General features: G+C 38.9%; 1 long non-coding RNA gene across 1 annotated transcript; it reads right to left on the bottom strand.

The window, feature by feature from the left end:
* Window positions 1–371: 371 nt before the first annotated feature.
* On the bottom strand, window positions 372–20,390 carry LOC121669720. Its single transcript, XR_006017878.1, has 4 exons — window positions 20,255–20,390; window positions 12,881–12,984; window positions 11,712–11,791; window positions 372–1,688 (listed from the first exon to the last, which is right to left on the bottom strand). It is a non-coding gene; the product is annotated as an uncharacterized LOC121669720 (long non-coding RNA).
* Between the last annotated feature and the right edge of the window lie 436 nt (window positions 20,391–20,826).

The following is a 20,826-nucleotide window of genomic DNA, read 5'->3' as shown; positions in this document are numbered from 1 at the left end:
TCAAGCCATTCCTACCTGACACTTTGCATGAAAGGATGATCTTTTGTTACAAACAGTGATAAGAGCTCTCAGAAATTCCTTTTCCAGCGCTTCCTAGTTTTCCGTGGACTTTCTGAAAAGGTTGTTATCATAACCTTAAAAGTTATGAAAGTGTTGTTTTAAAGCAAGACATTGAGTAAACATTCTTAATGATATTTTACTGCTTTATAAAATAAAGATCTCCAAAGTTTCAATCCATAGATACATACTGAATAAACTAGACACACCCATGTACATAAGAAATCAGTCCTCTATTGCTGGAAGTCAAGAGAATAGTTGCTGTTTTTTTCCCTGAAGAACAGGAGTAATTTATGAAGTGATTCTCTGGACTGTGTTTAGTCTCTTTAGGAAAAAGAATAGAATAATGCTTCTGAGAAAGAATATCAGCCAAATCAGATGTTGTCCTTGTATTGAAGTTATTGCTACCAGTAATATTCTGTTTCTTAGTGCACTCATTTTTTGCTGTCCAGAACCCTCTAATTATGGCAGGTTTTTCATCTGAGGCTGGTGACAGACAAGGTTATTCAGTGTTTGGAGCTGACTCCCCTTTCCATCTGTTACATGATCCTCTGTTCCTATAGATGCCAGATGAATATTTCTTCCTTATTTTCTGGTTTCTTTTATTCTGTAACATGCCACTGCATAGTTTCACATTTAAAATTCCTACTATGATATAAACCAGCTTGAATACAGAAAACATTTTATTCAGGACCACTTTATTTTCTTTTATTGTTCAGCTAAGAAAGAAGAGAGTAAGGTGAATTCCTCCTTCACATATTAAGATTAGCTGAAGAAAGTGACAGATTCTTTCCCTTCTGCTCTAAGGTGGCTCTATGGGCTGGTTTACATAAGTTTTTCTGGCCTGATTCTTGGTTTTATAGTTTAGGATTCCCCTTTATTCATGCTTCACGGACAGAAGTAGAGTAAGTTATACTGATACAGGTCATTTTGTTTGAGTTTAAAACGGTGAACACCTGGGAATGGAAGGGGATGACTTGTATCCTACTGTTAAACTTGTATCACAAAATTGGTTTTAGTGGGAGTTATCTGATATGCTTAACTGAGAGGTTTTTCTGTTTGGGAATGAGGCAGGCAATTTCATTACTGCTGTATGTCTTAGCCTCTTCTTATCTTAGCTTTATTATACAACCCCCAATATCACAGACCCTCAGCAATCCATACTTACTAATGGACTGCTTTTACCTTTTGTCTGGAAGGCCACTATGAAGATGGAAAACAGGATCACTTGAGTGATTAAAGGCCAAGTTTGGACCACCTAATATCTGTGCCTAGTTTACATATACTGAATTTATTACTGAATTTAAATGCAGAAAATCAGTTGGTGATTAAAACTTTGTGCTGAGGTTCTTCTCATGATGCCCCAGAACTGCAGGTTGATCCATTGAGATGACAAAGATTTTTCAATTTTATTAATATATTATAGAAAAAAAATCAGTATGGGCTATGCTAGTCAGAGGAGATGCTTCACAAGAGCCTGAGATACTCTTTGCATATGCCTTTGGGAAGAAGATGGCTGAAAATTCACCTTAACAAGGGTAGTCTGATGTAGCTCAAGGCGTGTGGAATTGCTGGCTTGCTTTTTTGTTTGCAGCATGTCTTTGAGGATTCATCTTCTCATGCACTTCTTCCTGTCAGGAGGGGGGAGGAAGGGATGAGAAGCATTGTCAGCTTCAATCAGCCCTTAACCTTACTAAACTGAACAAGTATATCTATATGTGTGTGTGTGTGTGTATCTGTATATATCAAATGTATGTGTGCATAAAATTATTGTTCCACTCCCATTTGTAGACATTATTGCACTTCCACCACTTCAATATAACTGCTGTGGTGTTTACCCAAGTACATATATTACTGGGTTTATTCTTCTCCTTGTCTGAATTCTCTGTAAACCTTGTTTCCTGCATGTATGTTCCTTTGTTCCACCAGTCTACACCCACCTTCTTTATCTTTTAAAAAAATGTATTGGAAAACATATCATTAAACTGTAATCCTGTCCAGTCTGTAAAGGTTCTCTCTATTCTTCTAATGGCCTGGTATCTCACAGGCTGGTCTGAACAGACTTTGTAGACAGCACATCTGCTGCTGTTCAGAGCACAGTTCTGCTTCGACTGCAGCACAGCCAGGTTTGGAATAATTTTCTCTCTTCAAACCAAATATATTAACATTTGAAATGATATTATGCTCTATGACTCACTTAAAAAGATGAGAGAAAAAACCGTAATTGGCTAAATAGTGTGAAACTTGTGTGCAACATCTGTGCCAGCTTTTGGGTCCTTCTTAGTTTAACTGATTTGCCAGCCACTGTAGGTATATTGTTTGGCTAATGCCTGATGTAGAGGTGACTATGGAAATACATGCCTCCCTGCTCTGTGTCTCAAGAGCATTGTCTCTCCTGTAGATTCTTTTTTTTTTTTTAATATTTTTTTATTACTTGGTTGTTAATTTGAAGGTGAACTGCAGTAATGGCCTTGGCAGGGAAATGGTTTCTCTTGTTTTTCCAGATATATAGCTATGCCTCTTTTCAAATTCTACATCATCCCAGGTAGTTTTGAGTGATATTTAAACTATTTAAAAGCTAGTTTTAATATTCAAGGATTGTGATACTGACTCATGTGATATTTTATGACAGTTATGTCATCTGTAGTCACTAAATTTAATGCACTTCCCAAAATTGTCTGGTGGTGACCTTGTTCCTGAGGTTGTTGCGAGTTCTAGCTAAAATTTGTAGAGTATTTCCAGATTCTGAATTTCAGGGTGGCAATGAACCATATCAGAGAGATTTGAGAAGACTGTGTTTCTACAGAGCTTGTGAATCCACAAATGTATTAAACAATACAGTCTGACAAAGATCGTGTGAAGGAACTAAACAAAACCTTTGTTCCCCAGCCAAGGACAGTTTAACATTTGTATTAGCATGTTTCAGACAATGGATAGTTTGGTGTCTGAGGTCATGAATTTTTTGAAGTAGCCATACCATGTCACATTTCTCTTTGATCTGCACTTAAATTTTCATATACTTCTATATGTTGCTGGCTGAGGGCCAATAGTTTTCTATCATGAGAAATGGGTGCTGAATTAGATTTGCTTTTTTTACCCAGCTCTGAAAAGATGTGCATTATCAAAGCAGTTGTTTGGGTCAGAATAAGAAAAGATAGTTCTGTAGGGAATACGCCTAGCAAAGCAATGCCATAAATAGGTCTTGTGTCAGTGTTTGCTATAGTGTCTTGATATGTGTCATCGTGAATTATGTATTATTTCAGATTTATCACTTCTTCCACTGATAAGGGACATTGCTTCTTTGAGTGACTTTTCTTCGTGACGTAAAAGATTTACTGATACATTGAAATTCCCTGTATTGGAGATTCAGATGAACTTTGGAAACTTGAGATAAGAACTATAAATCTGCTATAAACTAGGATGCCATTTCTCAAAGTGTGTATTTGACAGAGCTTGCACTAGCTTATTCTTCTGCTTCTCATTTGGGTGCATCAGAAGAGATTTTCTTTTCAACAGTATGAACCAAAAATAAAAAACTAAATGTGGGTCATACAGTATATATATATTCTGGGGTAGAGAGCTTAATTTAATTTAAGCTCTTTATGCAGAGTTGTCTTCACTTGAACACATTTGAAGATAAGATTGCTCGGTGGATGGCATAAGGGCAGTGGGCAGGGAAGGCACTACAAAGCTTCCATCAAAAAACCCCAACTCTACTTTTTACGTGGAAGGAGGCCTAGTATATCCTTGATCTAAAAATCCCACCTGCTGAAACCTAACCTGCAAGGTTTAGCTTGCATGGGAGAATAAGTGGGACAATATTAGTCCATGGATCCCCAACAGGACTTTCTCCCTAAGGAGATGATACCCATGTATGGGAGACCCTTGAACAGATTTGTGCAAGGAGATTCTGAAAACTGTGTAAAACTATTTTTCTTTCCCAGCATTAGTAGGGTTGTAAGCAGTGTAAAGATACTGATAATGATATACCTGGACTTGATTTTTGATATCCTAAACTTATAAAAAAATCTTTAATGAATATTGAGCTATAGAAAGGAAAGAGTGAAGAGTACCTTATTTCAGTAGCTGTTTTTCTCTGATCCCAATTGAGTTGCATTTTTTTTTGCCTCTTTCTAACTCCTTTTATTTTGTAAAATATTGACACAGAAATTGCTATTGAAATTTTATAATAGAATTTAATAACAAGCAGCTTAGTTACAGAATCTGTCTTCTGTTCAGGTCTGCTTTCATCCCATTTTATGGTTCAGCTGAGTTAAAGATAAGACTCAGATGATTTCCCCTCGGGACCTATTAGATCCAGCAGGAGATTTCTTGGTATCACTTCCCTGCCTTTTACCCGAGGGCAGATTAGGGGCTGTCTTACCCCATTTTACTGCCATGAAGTGAATAATAGTTCCACTTGCACCACTGCAGAGGTGCTTTCTCTTGCTGTGATTTCATCTGCTCTGTTAGTTCTGACCACTGAGAAATGTGGCAAAATCAGGTTTTTACTTTGTTCATATTGCTAAATATAAGACAATCTAAGCCTTAAGACATGATCCCAGTATTAAAGCAGTAAGTCTCAGTCTTTTTGCTGCTCCCTCTTCCCCAAGCACTGAATCATTTATCAGCTGAAATGGGCATTATGGACAAATCTATTGAAACTTGGAGTCATGTCGCAAAATGCATGTGCAGAGCAGAGAGAGTCTCCATTACAATTGTGGGATAATTCAGATAAATCATCTTTGATCCCATTATACAGTGGGGAGGGATGAGCAGAAATGTGTTGCATGTGAGTGACAAGGAATTCTCAAATTTAGTAGCTGATAGTATGGTATGGAGAAAAAGAATGTAGGAGTACTTCACCCACCCCCAGCTTCATCCAGAGCTTAAAATCCTACGTTTTCAGTTTCTGGCTGTTTATCTATGAGACTTATAAGGCCAATCAGTACTGATTAAATATTGAAGCAATCTAAATCAGGATAGCATTCCTGCCTTTGCTTTCTAGTTACTCAAGACCTGACTCTTCAGCAGCAGTAGCAGATCCATTGGCATCTGTGTGAACTGTCCAAAGAAAGCAGCAGTGGCTCTAAGCTGCTGTTGTTTAGCTTGGGTACAGCCTCTCTGAATGCATCCTGATAAATGTCAGAGATGAGCTAACTCCTGCTTGTCCAGTTTGGCACGTGAGCACCTGGGCAGCCCCCCACAGATGAGAGGTTAGTGCTGTGCATTGGTTTGTGTTCTGGGCTCTTGCAGTGCTTGTGAAGTCCAGGGCTGTCTCTTTGTGTAGATCTTCCCCAATTTGAGAGGCCTCTTATGCCATAAAATTTAGTGTCAGATGGGTTCTGCTTCTCAAAATGATTTCGTTATGTGTTGAGACTTCTAACTGCCAAAACTTGGATGGATGGAGGTGTTCTGATGTTATACTTCAGAAGATGCCAATCTGTAAGGAAGAGACTGAATCTTGGATCAAAGACCCTGTTTGCTGCTTAGTTGGGGATGAGTGGAAAGCTTAGAGTGATGGGACATGATGGGTCATGCTGATGCCATCTTTTAGTACAATAACAGCACTTGGATGGTCTCATGCTATTAAATGGTAATAAGTGATAGAATAAAGAAGTTTTTGATAGTTTAGTGTCTCAGTGATCAAACAAAGAAGGAATGGCTAAGCTTTTGTGAGGTTTAGATCACACACTGAGTGGCTACTGGATCAAGAGGAATTGATCTCTGCCTACAGTAGGTGCCATAAGAAGCAAAGAAAGATATTTTCTTTCTACAATTCGTCATAAAGGATGAAAGCACTCAGCGATGTACAGCAATTAATTAGGACAGTGATGAACTTCTCTCTGAATATGTGGTGTGTGTTGAAATGAGAGCAAAAGAAAATATCTTTCTTTTCACTCCCCATTCCCCTTCTTTGAGGGAATGGGGAGGGACTGTGCGTTTTTGTGGAGGGGGTTGTTTAGTTCTGCTGCAGATCTAAACCTAGGTGAATTTACAGGGATGTCTTTTGAGATGGACTTGTCCCAGGCATCCCAGCTCAGACTAAGTCAAAGCTGGTTTTATTCTTTTTGTCAGACTTTTTGACTGTGATTTTTGGCAGGAGACTCATGCAGACACAGCGGTCTGTCTGCATAGAGCTGCAAACAGTACCGGGACCTGTATTTTTTTCATTTTGTCTTCCAATAATTGGAAATAAATCCTTCAGATTGAAAATACAATGTATTGCTTGTTGCATATGAGGGAAAGTCTGACCAATGTAACAGCGTTGTATTTTTATATTTGCTGCAATGAACTGATTCATGTTCTTGCATTTCATTTGCAGAGCCACTTTCCCGCTCTGCTCAGCTGGACAAGATCAAGAGAATGGCATCCAAGTAGGAATTTTCTTCCCCAGATCTGTAAGTTGTTTTCAGTATTCCTGTTATGCTGGCCGCTGTTTTGCTCCAATACAGTATAGGTGAGTTTAAATTAAGAAAGCTATCACTAAATTTTTAAAGGCAGAATTTTTTATCCTAAATTTTAGTGTGCTGCATTTCTATGCATCAAGGCTGATTCTTTTTTGACTTCATGCCAATATAACTGCTGGCTTCACTCAATCCAGGATTTACCCACCAGTAATTAGTTTGGTAGAATCAGCAAAGTGTCTGTTTTTCCCCTACTGCAGTGCATATATTCACCTTTCTAATGTACTAAAAGCACTGATGCATTTGTCCAAATCTGGATATATGCAGAGAGATAAAGATGTTGTTTATGAGTATAAAACACCCAGAACTGTTCTAGGCTTAATCTCTTTGCCCAGCAAAGTGTAATTTGCATATGTAGCCCACTGGCATGAGTATGTTTTGGGTAGACTTCTGTGTCTGATACAGGAGGTGTGAATTATTATAGCCACTAGCAACAAGCATTAGTGCATTATTCAAGTTGGTGCATGACATACTTTTAGCTATGGAGATCCCTAGTGTGCTACATGTGGGCGGCAGTTGTCTATTAGTGTCAGATATTTTCATAAGCAGAGTAAAAAAATGTATTTTATTGAATGTTACTTCAGCTTTTGCAGTTGTGAACTGAAACCTGTGAACACAAAGGGAGCATGTTGCAATCTGATACACAGCTGATGTCCTGGCATTTGTGCAGACTGTCCAGGGAATGCATCTGAAGGATGCTGGAAGAGTCTGCAGGATCTGAGGCAGAGTTGGCTGCTGCTTGCCCAGCTCAGCATGCAGGCAAACAAGCTGCTCCACATGTCCATCTCTCTGCAGGAGTGCTGTTAACGCTGTTAGTTTCTGGAGTGCTTGCAAAGTTCAGGGTGCCTTTGCAGGTAGGTCTCATTCAACTTTAGGAGTCTCTATGTCTCTAAAATTTAGGACTAGGGCTAAGTTTGTTGCCTTCTTAAAATGAAGACTTGGATCACCAGATTTGGCTGTTGAAGCAGACTGGGTTCCAGTGGCTGTCCTAGCTGCATTGCTATTTACACAGAATGGAATAATCTGCTGTGTGTTAGTTTGCAACAGGCAATGTGGGAAGGTGCCTGCTGCATTTGTAGATTACTTGTTTTATTTTTTTTTGCTGTGGTGATGTTTGCTAGTGTTATGTAAAATATCAGTTAATCAGACACAACCCACAGGAGCCAGGGCAGTTCAAAGCACAGCTACTTTCAAGAGACTCCCTAATGCCTTAAGGGAGTAAATTTTGGCAGACATTGTAGGTTTACTGTGTCCCTAGTCAAAAAAGTTGTGCTGTTTGGCATGCTGATGGGAGTATTATTGAATAAACATAATACAATATTTACACTCTGATTAAAAAAAAAAAAGTAAAATACACTGTTCAGAGAAAAAGGCTCTGATAAAAGGAACTGGTTTTGTTTTTTTTCCTAAGACTTCTTGTTGTTTGTTTTTTTAGATGTTTTTATTTATTTTTTTTTAACTATTAATATTTGCATGGTAATAGGACTATAAACTTGTAAACTATCTGGACTCAAAAGGTGAGACTTTCCATATTTCACTGAGAGCATGGAGTCCTTCCAAGTATGTTCCTGAATATGGAAGTTATATGCTAAACCCCTAATTTGGAGTGAACCATAGTTACAGACTTTCTTCCTCTATAGTGCCAATTTCTTTGTATTGTTTTAAGCCTCTTCTTAAATAATTTCTCAGTTTACTCTTTCTTGAGCTCTTGTTATAAAGAACTATGCTTTGAAACCCACCTTAGAACTAAGAATAAGCATCATAAAGCTAAAAACGCAAATTTCCATAACTTGCAAGCTACAAGTACAGCCATGAGAGGTATTTGGGCCTCTATGGATGTTGATACGATCTTAGATGAGGATTCATGGACTTATTTACAAGAATAACTTACTTTAATCTTTGCATCATGGGGGTGGAAGTGTCATGTGGTGAGGATTTGAAGAGGTCTTGTATTTCCTGCAGTGGATCTTTGCACTCTAAAGACTACAAAGCAAAAACTCCTACTTTGTGCAGAAGATGCTGATTTATGTGCCTGTCTTGCTCTCTGAACACTAGACTAAGAAACAGGATGCAGCATCTCTGTGGCAGATAGCGCGGGGTTCGTGCCCGTGGTGTGGGGACCCAGGGCTGTGATTTGGGGCCTTCCTGGCACTCCCACCTGCAGGTGGCAGCATCTTCCTGTTTTATGGGATGTGGTGCCAGTGCCCGGCATCCCACTGTCTTTGGGAAACTGAAAATTAAAACCAAGAGCTTCCCACCCCTGTTTTAAGGTCAACGTTCTGCTTTTCTACGAGTAAATGTGAGGCAGCACTTGTTTGACATCTCTGTCAGACTCGCTTGTTCTTTGTCCATTCGCTTTAAACATGGCTTTTTCCTTTGGTTTTGGGTCAGTTTTTCTCCATGTGTTTTAATCCACTCTTTTGTCAGACTTCCAAAGTCTAAGGTCTGAAGGTAGAAGCAGGGCGTTGGAGAAGGGCTCACTGAAATGTCGTACTGCAACTTGGCAAGAAACAGCAATTAGTGGGTATTGAGAAAACTGTGCATCATTTCTACTCCTGCTCAAATACATGTAATGTCGTTGGACCCGAAAAAGCTCCAGTATAGCTGGAAACAAAACAAGTAATGTTTTGACTTTTAACAATGTCATTCTGATTTCCTTAGGATCTTCATTCTCTGAATTAAGGCTGTTAGAAGACAGACACTGTTATCAACTTGAATAATAAATGTGTTGCATTAATATATGAATATTAATAAGAGCAATTAAATAAAAAGTCTTAAATTTGTTCCAGAAAGATAAAAAAGCCAGCAGAGCAATAGTAAAACAGTTGGATAAATCAGGATAGTGAGAGAATTAGTTCTAGAAAATACTGAGAGAGGACTGAGGTTTTTTTTTTTTAATCTAACTACATTAACTACTATTAAAATTAGTTTTTCACTAAATTATCAAACATGTAGCTTGTCTTGAGGGAGAGTATCTAACACTTGTGCCATTGGGACACACTCTCATACGGATCATCCTCTAGTAAAGACATAGGGCAACGGCTGCTGCACCCGATTGCTTGGTGTTTAAATCGAAGTCTGGAAGAGGACGGAGTGTAGGCAGTGGCCAGACACAGAGGGGGTGGAAAGATGCTCACATGACTACTCACAATAAGCTAAATCAACCAAGACAGAGATGGAAGCAGGTGTCCAATGTCTCTTGTATTGGCTTTCTGTGCCCAGGGTTTCCCTTTCATGGAGGATTTACAGCTACACAATTAGAGCAGCCTTGCAGTGCATGAAGCAGCTAGAGAGGTATTCAATCTACTGTGTTTCTCTACTGGTGGTAGGTAAAGTTACTGTTCCAGAATGACACTGGCAATATTGCCTTGGATAATACTGTGGCTTTATCTGCCTGGCTGCTGCCCAGTAACTGCTGCTTATCTCGGCAGCAATATCAGACTGCTTCTTTAGGTTTGTCCATTGCATTGGAAAATGAGGCCCATGTGTGTTCTCTGTACCTGTATCAGGGATTGTATCCTACACACTAAATCTTTTCTCTAAAGGAATGTGAATAAGGATCCATAATACTCTACAGTTTTTCTTCTGTTAGGTGAAACTAAGAAATGCCACAGTTTTGAATGCTGATTCATCTTCCTTCATAGTAACATGGGAGATCTAAATCCATTATTCATGCTATGAGGAAGCAGCAGTACATTTGTGACAATGACAGGTTCAACCAGCAAAATTCAAGTGCCATGCCTTCTAGGAAGCTGAGTGGTGTGCGACAAAACACTGGTTGTGCATAGAAGGTTTTTTTGTCTAATGCAACTCAGTCTAGGCTGCAACAGATTTGGAATTTGGCTTCAGACATGGACTGTAGAATCCTTGGGAGGGTGATTAAAATAGGAGCTCACTCATCATCCATTTTTAAAGACTCTTATTTTAATGTCTTCAAACACACTACAAAATTGTTTTGCTGTAGTCTTCATGTTCAATTACCATCATCTGCCCTGATCCACACCTCTTGTGCCTGTAACTTTGATGTGAATTACTGGAATTATCCTGCATGTGCATGCATCCTTGTTAAAATATGTGGGTCAGTGCTGCTGTCTCCTCTGCTAAACAGCACCGATTCTCATCTATATCAACTGCCCTTTCTAGAAATTGGAATAATACCCCTGGCCAGTTTCAGTGTTATGCCTAGAAAGTACATTACTCATGAGGATGTGTCCTGCCACAAAGAATTGTCATGGAAGTTAACACAATACCATATGCAGTTTTTGAGGGTTTACTTAACTCTGTGTTTGCAAGGAGTTTTTCTTTTTCTACATTTAGGTATCTAACATGACACTGATTTCTCTATCCGGCTACAGAACTGGAATAATGAAAGTCCCTTTTGGTTGCTCTCCAGTTTGTTGCAGAGGGCAGAATTTGGATGTGGTGACCCATTTCTTGTGAATTGTTTTCTTTCAGAAGGTCACATCTCAAAATGGTCTGGACTGAAGGGCCTTTCACCAGAAAATTCCAACTCAGCAACGATAGCCGTGGACCCATGATGGTTCCATCAGTGTTTGACAGGAAGCCATGTGTTGTTAATATGGAAAGATTTATGTCTTGTGCAATTTGGAGTATAGTCACCATGAAACCCATATTGCAGTATTTTGGGATAACTCCCAGGTTGTGACCCCTGGGAGTCAGCAGTGGAATTGTGTTGGATTTTTTTGTCAATGATTTTTTCTTAGACGACTCTGCTTAATGTGAAGCAGAGTCAAGCTGGTACTTAATTAATTCTGCAGAGCCTATTTTATGGTAGAGGTTTTTTTTCCCAGGTTGTGTACTGTTAGGTTTATATGCCACATAAATGTTCATTTGGAAGTGAGTCCAGAATGATGCTGAACTTTTTGTTTGTTTGTTGTGGCTTCTGTGATTAGTGAAGTTGGCACAGCATCTTTTGGACTTAGGTCCTTCAGATTTCTGATAGAGATACAAAAATGTTTTTCAAGGTTCTCTAGTACATGTGATGTTAGTCGTGAAGGCTGAGGTTTTTCAAAGAACACAAAACTCCCCAAAACAACGGACCAAAATAAAAACAACTTCCAGATTTTTCAATCCCACTGGCCTTTCATGGAAAGCAGGAACTAGGAGGTGTTTCAATAGATAATGGACTATATTGCAGCCTGTGATATGTACACAGTGAATACATACCTTGTTATTTTCCTATGGAGAGCTGTTGTGATTTCAAGAAGTTGATGCTTTATCGAAATGATAGGATCGCACATTCAAGGCTGCATGAGAAAATAGTGAGTAGTGACAGGTGTCTTTATTTTTTCATTCAGCTGACTTTTCTACCATGATCAAAATTGCAATAAATTGAAATATTGCTGTTAAGTCAGAGCAGAGTCAAAAGAGAGTGTCACTTTGATTATTCAGAGGCCTGCTTTTTTAACTACATTCTATTATGGTACAAGAATTTGCAGGATCTAAATATTTAAACAGCATTTCACCAAACAAGAGCTGGGGAAGTTAGAGTAGTAGTTTCTGCATCTTTCATTGCTGTTTTTTTAGATTGAAAGAGCAGGTCATTTTATGGTATAATGTAAAAGCAGACACTCTCTTTCCTCAATAATAAAATGGGGATAATACTGCAAAGGACTGTTGTGGTGATTCATCTTTATAAAGTCCTACAGAAATGCTAGATGTTATTAGTACCCCATGTGATTACAGTGACAGGATATGGTAGTTTGTCTGAATTGGTATTAAGTGGTACTGAAAGTCTCTCAAAAAACCCGTTCCTTCTGGTTTTCCAGACATTAGAGATTTAGAACAGTTTTGATAAACATCTGGACTGAACTGAGCTCCGTCTTTTTTAAAGGTTAGCTTAAATGACAGATGAAGAAACCTTATATTGTGATAACCTTCTGCCTGAAGGGTCTCAAAGTACTACAGAAATCAATATGCAAACCGTATATAAATTACAGCAGCTCTGTCAAGGTAGAGCACTGTTTGGCAAAACACAGGGAAACAAAACAAAACGTTATAGAAATCTAAATGGGAAAGCACAATGTTAAACTCAAAATACTGGAAGAATGTAGTCAGAGAGAAAGTCATCGTCAGCTGGGACCTGGCAGGAAATTGGGAGGTGTACCTTCTTTTCCCACACAATGTACCGTGAGAATTGGGGTCTGAACTCAAAGGCTCAGAAATGCCTTTATGGCTCATGTGAAAAATTGCAGCTCCAGGGACAGGCAATTTGCTGGCATGCAGGTTAAATAATGTTTCATATAGAAGAATTGCAACTGCCTGTTTGTCAGCATAACATCACAAAACCCATGCATTTTAAGCTTTCACATTGTTGACAAAAAAGTGCTGCTTACCAGACTGTGTGGAGCTCTTAGAGCAGCAATGTCTTTGGAAGAGGCTCCCTTCTTTAACCTTACTCAGCTTGGCTGGCTGAGATTGCAGTACCTGGCTGGTATCACTTAGATGTAAAGAAACAAAAATAGATGTTTTACAAATACACTTCATTAAAAAAAAAAAAAACAAAAACAAAAAAAACCCAAAAAAACCACAAAACAACCAAAAACAACGAAACAAAACCAACCCAAAAAACCCAAACGAAACCAAAACCCAAACAAAACCAAAAACCACAAGCACAGAGAAATGTTGACTAGCTTTTACGAACCTGCTTTTATTACTTTTGACCTTGTGCATTTGCCTGCTTTTGGCTCTTTATGCTCTATGCATCAGGGAATTGGTGCAGCTCATCTGAACCAGCAAAAACTACTTCTCATCCTGCCTTCCTGCTCTGATAAAGACACTGGTAGGAGCAGTCTTAACTAGACTATTTTCTCATCTTGTAGCAAGCAATGAAGCTTGAGAAATTATGCTTTCTCCTTTTCCACCATAGAAACCTGTAAGTGCTCAACAATATGGCAGATGACTTACTGTAAATCCTAACTAAAATAAATGTTCAGGGTTTAATATTTTATAAACAGGGGAGCTGCTCAGAGAGATGGACATGGTAGAAGTTCTGTGTCTGTTTGTGCGATTTCTATCTAGTTGTCGTAGCCAGGCTGTCACCAGGCTGTTTGTATCTTAGTTCTGTCTGTGCACAGGGCACGTGGCTGACTAGTGAGTTACACTGTGCTGCGCTGAAATTCCTGCAAATGGCAATTTAGCAATAGCAATTTGGAAGTAGTGAAAGCTGATTGTGCTGAGTCAGTCAAAATGTTACACTGTTTAGCATTTAATGTATTTGCTGAAATTAATTATTTAAATGTTCAATGATTCTCTTTCCATCTTCAGAATAATCTGTTTTCAAGTGGTCCTAAATGAGCGTAACACGTGTTTTCCTCCCTCCACCTTTTAAATATTTCACCAAGTTTTCTTGCCACTGTGATAATTAAAGAAATTGATAATATGTCTTTAGAAGAAGGCCAAAAGGCCCTAAAGGGTAGTTTCTTTTCTTTTAAATCATTGCTTAACGCTTGCCAATAAATAAAGAACTGCTTCTTAGAGTGAGGAAAAGGTTTAATCTAAATATGCCAGTCATTGTGTAAGTGCCTATCATCTGGCACAGGATCCTGTGCTTAGCCCTTCTGAAGGCCACAGCCCACTCCCAAAAGTTTGAAGTTGTTAGTGGTTCCTAAAACCTTTATGAATCTAAGATGTTGTTAGTGAGTAGAAAGGCGTAATCAGAGAAGTGGTTAATGAAATTAGGTGGCGAAAGAATGCTCAATAGTCCAAGTAAGTAGATGAATGAATTCAAATACAGTAGCTCTAGAACTCCAAAGGCAATTCTTAAACCTGCAGTTCTCAGTGGAGTAGACCTGGGATGATATTCCTATAGGCAGTAACCTGAATCTGCATGCCTGACCCACATTTCTATGTGTGCTTCCTCCAGAGCAGAGATCAGGGGTGTTGTGTACGACTTGTCTGAGAGTTTGAGAAGAAACTTCTGGTGTAACGGAACCATTCTTGTTTCACTGGTGTCAGGGTCAAGCATGAGCCTCAAAGGAGACTGAACAGTGCTTTTTCAGGAGATAACAAATAGAGACAGGTTGATTTCATACAACTTAAAAAGAACAACTCTAAGCATGCCTGATGGTGATGGCTCTGGATCTGATGGTTTGAAGACAACTGGGAGCCTTTGACATGAGAACCGTAATTGATTATGAATCATCTTACATTAGATGAACAAAAACCAAACTGCAGGCTCACAAGTTAGTGTGCTCTAACATAACCTCAAAACAATATTCTGTACGTTAGTTTTCTCTAGGGGTATTACAAAAAGGATAAGCTTCACAGAGCTCGGTGCTCTGATCTAAAGAAGTATTTGTATTCAGCCAATCCAAAAAGAAGGTAAGCATAGCCTCCTAATCCTGTTTGCATAAAGGTAGTGCAAACAAATACATTGCTAAACATACCCAATAGTGTATTTTTTTGGCAAAAATTCCTTTACAGTAATATTTCTTACTGTAGGCTGTAGTCATTGTGTCCCCTTCTTTCACTCCCATATATTGCTTTAACCCAAAGCATGCAGTACTATGTCTTCTTCCAAAGAATCAGGGTTGTGGGGTGTTTTTTTCCCCTTCCACACTTGTAGGAAACAAAACTTGAAGAGGCAGAGACTACTTGACTAATTTGTTATGCCTTTTTGTAAAGGTTTGAAACTCAGATAAATGTTTGCTGTACCACTGTGTTACACCCTTGTTCATTGCGTTCAGGTGCATCATCCCCATGTGCCCAGTCTAATTTCATATACATGTGGACAGGACTCTCCCAATTATCTGTTTGCATCTGCATATCTTGAAATTTGGGTAAATAAACTTAAAGTCAGCTGAGGCGAGGTGTAAATCTGAATTTATGTGGAAATCTGCACATTTGAAAAATTCCTCACAACAACTAAAACTGTTGGTATATTTAGTAAATATTAAGAATTACATACTAAACAGAATTTTGAAGGAATACGGGTAAAATTGGTTTTTTGTGAATTCAAGTATTTGTCTCAATCGAGTAAGCCTGACTTCCTTTCAGCAACACCATTCTTAGCGTTAAAGACTTTCCTAAGAACTGGAGAGCCACTCCTGAGCTGGATCATGCCAGGTTGTCACTTGAGTGCTCAATTTCCAGGATTCAGATGATGGCAAGCTGCAAATGGATATTCTGCAGCTGAAACATCTCTCCCCTTGGCAGACTCGAGAGACACTGGTTCTGGCAGATTTAGACTTGTCTCTGGCTATTTAGCACAGTTGTACAGTTAATGGGCTGTTGGACAATTTTGTCAAACTTGCTATTTTCTGGTGACTTGTTTATAATTCTGGGAAAGGAGTGCACGGTTAGTCATTTGTGAATAATTGGAAATCCTCTTGAGATCTCAAGAAAAACACTTTCATTGTTAAATAGGGTTGATTCGCCTGTTTATTTAGGTAGCCGAGACAGAATCTCCATATCGACCCTTGAATGCTCCATATATTTCTCCAAATTGGATTTTGCCCTTGTGTGTGTGTCTGATGTGTTTTAAGAAGCCAAGGTCTTAATTACTGTTATTATGCCTAGTTTCCCATATGATTACAGTTGATATTAATTAAAATGGAGACTTTGCAAAAGCAACAGGCAGATCTGTAGGTTCTAGGGCTTGAAGGTACATTTTCGTGTGCATCTACAGGTATAAAGATATGAAATCTTTGTCGTTAGCTGCTTTTACGTTTTACTTCTTACCAGCTTACTGATCTGCTAATGGATTTCCTGGACATCAAAGTTCTTGACCGGCCTCAAACCGAAGTCAAACCTAACTTATCCTCCAATTACTACCCTAACTAAAAATCCTTCATGAGAAAATTATTTCCCGTAACTATCAGGCTTCTAGATGGGAGCAGTGTCAATGTAAAAAGATCTGCTCTATCTTTTCAGTGAGACAGACCTCACATTTTTTTTCACGCTGCAATACCCTGATACAGTCAGAGTAATTTCGTATGGACTCTTTGAAGTTGTTTTGGACAGTTCTGCCATGAATCATAAAGTCAAAACCTTCAACTTCCTCCAATACTTGCATTATGAATGCCCAGCTTAACAAAGAGAAATGTGTACAAATAGCATTGATAACATTTTCAAGGCACATGGCCAATGCTCAATGCACCAGGATATAACATTAAGGATATGTGCCGTCTCTGGATGAAGATGTTATGAATGACTTGCTTCTTTTCCTAAGCCTGTATCATGGGGGTCTGACACAGAGATAACCTCATGCAAAGAGATACATGTAATGCATCCACATAGAAAAACATGTGCTTGAGAGACATTGTTCAATGGTTGGGAAAAGGCAATTTGTATTTTCCAACTGAATTGTTTTAAAGTTCTAGATGAACCTGGGATTGGTATTCTGTGCAGCATGCTGGCATTTTGCTGTATTTTTCTCTCTCAATATAGTTTAATCTGTATTAAAGCACTGTTCTATCACAACTTTCATAAATTATTACATAGCAAGCCAATAGAAATTACATAAATACTGCAAATATAATCGTCTGTTCTTAGCACAGAGTCTTAAAGGACTTTTAAACTAGTTACAACAGCAAGTGGTAATCCTTCTATTAAAACTTTCTTACTATGTTATAAGTTTGCTGTTATGCAACATTTTTCACTTTGTCAGCTGAAAACTGTTTTTCTGAAAGTAATCTAGACCTTGCTTTGCTGAGATGGAAATAAAGGGAAGTTTGTCTTGACTAAGTGCTCTGTTTTCCTATGACTCTGAGCAAGTAGTAGTTAGAATGAAACATTGGAAACAACAGTAATTTACTAATCAGGAGAAAAATGGCTGTTATTGAAACAAACCCCATGTTTACCGCAAAATTGATTTAAAGCACATTTTAAAATAACAGCTCAAGAAAAATAGGCTCACAGTGGGCTCCAAATTCTAAATGCAACATTTGCATGTATATGATTAAGTGCTGCAGAGTGGACTTTGCTCATTGAGGTCTCTTAAGGGCAGAGAAGATAGGAAGGAATGTGTTGCTGAATTAAACTGCTTTTGGAAGTCTGAGGAGCACTGAGCTTCTGATCAGGCTTTTCATTGCCCTTGTGGAAAGCACTGAAGCAAAGAAGCAGGGAATAAACCTAAATTCTATGATACCTTCACCCAAGCCCTAGACTGCTTTTATTGGAGTTTTAAGGACCACAGTGCTAAAATGTAATTAGCTTAAATTACCCCTGTACCCCGCAAAATAAAGATGACAAGGGGAGAATTATCCAGTGCTAGTACTTTCCTTGCATCAGAATGGATTAAACTTGGCTGTTAATCAGGAGTAAACTGGGGAACACAGTCCACTATCGAGGAGGATGAATACCTGAAGAAATGAGATCAAACTAAAAACTAAGAAAAGAGGAATAGTTCAGTATACACTGCTCTGCAAAGCTGGTGTGGAAGGGAGCCAGGGCCAGCTTTAAACAATGTTGGTGGAGTGGAGCCTAAAGCAGTGTGCCATGCTGGGGCCTTGGGGGGAGACAAGGACAGAGCCTGATGAATTCTTAACATGCATTATCCACCCCGAGATGAACAATTGTTGGCAAAAATTGAGCATGAGAGTAACAGAAAGAGGAGACAAGATTGAGTTAAATGTGTCAGCTGGGAAATAAGTTATTTAGACAGGGGTGAGCTTCACCTTGGTAGACCTGGTGGTAGAGAAAAAAGAACTGAAAGTTGTTACCAGCAGCCAGTTTTCAAAGAAAATTAATTTCAAACACTTGTGTGGCAAACAGCAAAATTTATCATGAGTAGTCTTCTCCCTTTTGCATTTGTGTACACACAGCTTTTATATCTCTATGTACTTCATGTGGTAAGAAATATTCAAAGATTGCGTTACAGTGGTTGCAGCCAAGTTGATGCTGGTTATTCCAGATGGAAAGATCATTGCTTCTCAAGGTACTGTAACAAAAGACTTGGCAGTTCATAAGTAGTGTTCCTGCTGGGAGCAGGTGTCTTCAGTTTGACAAGATTGCACTTTATCCATGAGTACTTGAAATGTACTATAGCTGGTAGCAGGTCAAACAGGTCTGAATTTTTAAAGAGAGTGTTGTAAGACTTCAGTAATGAGCTTGAGGTGGTGAACAATGACATCCAAAGCTAATTACCTGTTTACTAACGTCACAATAATTCAGCCATTTGTCTTGACTGGAGCCATGCTGAGCCTCAGCTCGTCCTGCCAAGCCCACTTTCCAGCCATTGAGTGATTGTATGTGAACCGTTTTGCTAGAAAGTGCCAAAAAAGAAGAAGAAAAAGAGAGGAAAAAGGAATTCATTTAACTGCTACAAACCTAGATTTTAATTTACTGACCACATAAGAGATTTAGGGATTAGATTTGCTTGTATGCAAGGGATATCTCTGTGGGAGCAGTGTTTTCAGTGAAGAGCATAAACCGGACACCCGGCAGAAGAGTTAATTATCTGAGTGCTAATGTTCTCAGACAAATACGTAATGCATCATAAGTACTAGCAATGAAGTGCTGGCTGGCAGTGTAAAATCAAATTACCCCCACAAGTTGTATTGTGGAAATATGGTTGCTACACTGCAAGGATGCAAGTTACAGACACCCAAGAGCAGGGGTCCTCTGAAGCTGTGCTGAATTGCACACAAACAGCTTTCAGTTGCAGAAATGCTCTTTGTGGCTGGGGGCTGCAGTACTTGGGGTTAAATTGGCGACTTCGTTTGGTTCTCTGATCTGCTGAACTCAATAGTTACCTCACTATAAATGAACAAAAAGTCATTTTGAAAAAGTTAAAAGAGAATGTAAAAAGGTAGCACTTTTGTCTTCAATCAGGAAACTCTTTGTCCACATTAGTTTATAGCTCATAAATCAGAACGTGGGATTTTGTTGATCTGGATATGCTGCCTTTCTTTGGTTGTGTCAACGATTTAACCTTCTATAATTCAGTATAAATTAACCCCTGAAGTAAACTATATGCATTTCAAGCTGCTAGGATTTAGTCAACAAATAGCTGCACACCCCTTTGCTCTCTGCTCGTTTCCCCACCCACTGAAATGGGAGGATCTCTTTCTTGTGTGTTCAGTGGACATTAGGTCAGATGTTAATTTTACTGTGAGTGGGAATGCCCTGTTACAACTGCTGAAAGTAAAACTATGGATTATACTTATGGCTAGCAACTGGGCAAAAATTTCCAACTAAAAGCAAGGAAAATGGTTCATAGATGGGGAAATGTGCATTTGTTTGCCTAATGGTGTATTTTGTGTGTGTGTGTGTCTGAGGGATGTATTCTGAAAGATTAGCACCTGTCTCAGCAATGAAAATCCTTGAATAGTAATAAGTAAAAGCAGTTGAGGCTCAACAGCAGAACTAAGGGACTCTGAAGTGTTTTCCAAGAATTCTATTTCCAGCCTTTTGTAAAGCCTTCATCTTCTACAAATCAATCCCTGAATTATTTAGTATCTATTGTATGCAAATAGCTTAAGAATACTGAACAAGGAAGCATTTCTCGTAACTTACCCAAATGAGGCAGATAAGGGGTGCAATTTGGAACTAGACTTCATAACACATGACAGTGCCTAAAATTGGATTTAAATTAAAAAAAAAAAAAAAGAAATTCTGATCTAGCTAGTTACTACCTAGTTACCTGGCCCTAGAGTTGCTTCAGTTTCATGAATATTTTTTTAGTAATGACATTCCTGAGCTGCTTAAAATGCACTGTAAACACCTAGAAAGCTCCAAATCAGAGCAGTCAGTTGCCCAGGACTTACCCAAACATGATCAGAAGCAGATGGTGGAATTCCTTCATCTGTCTCCCCTGAGAAGCCTACTTTGGCTGGTGTCTGTAGCCTGTGCAGTGGGAATGTTGGGCTCTCTGCTGTCTGTGCACTAGGGAAGACAACAGAGTTCCTCATCAGGGTAGGAGAGCTGGCTGTGTGAATATTTTCTAATTAGTCTCAAGCATCACCTGCACAGTAAGCTGCACCAAAGTGGTGATAGTGAGGAGGGAAGTAACCTCTCCTAGGAGGCAGCTAGATCCAGAAAAAAATGTCTGTGTATGGTCTAATTGGTTAGGCAAAATAAGAGTATGAGGGGATGGATAGTATGTTGGTATTAGGATTAGGGAAACTTGGGTTGTGGTTACTTCTTGGGGGTTTTATGCACTGGTCCATTTCAATGGTGGTGGTGTTTATTTTTTTTTTTCCTTTCAGGTAGGTTTTGTTGAGATGGAAGATGACATTCTGATGTTGTAAGAGCATTCTAAGCTGTGGATCATAATCAGAGAGAGATATTTGGTTTCAGTCCTGAGGAAATGTTTCCTGGATTTCAGCTGCCTTCCTGT

This window comes from Corvus kubaryi, unplaced genomic scaffold (assembly GCF_017639235.1).
Source record: "Corvus kubaryi isolate FWS band 111438036 unplaced genomic scaffold, C.kubaryi_AGA036_p1.0 37394, whole genome shotgun sequence".
NCBI lineage: Eukaryota > Metazoa > Chordata > Aves > Passeriformes > Corvidae > Corvus > Corvus kubaryi.
This window is presented reverse-complemented; position numbering and strand designations above follow the sequence as displayed.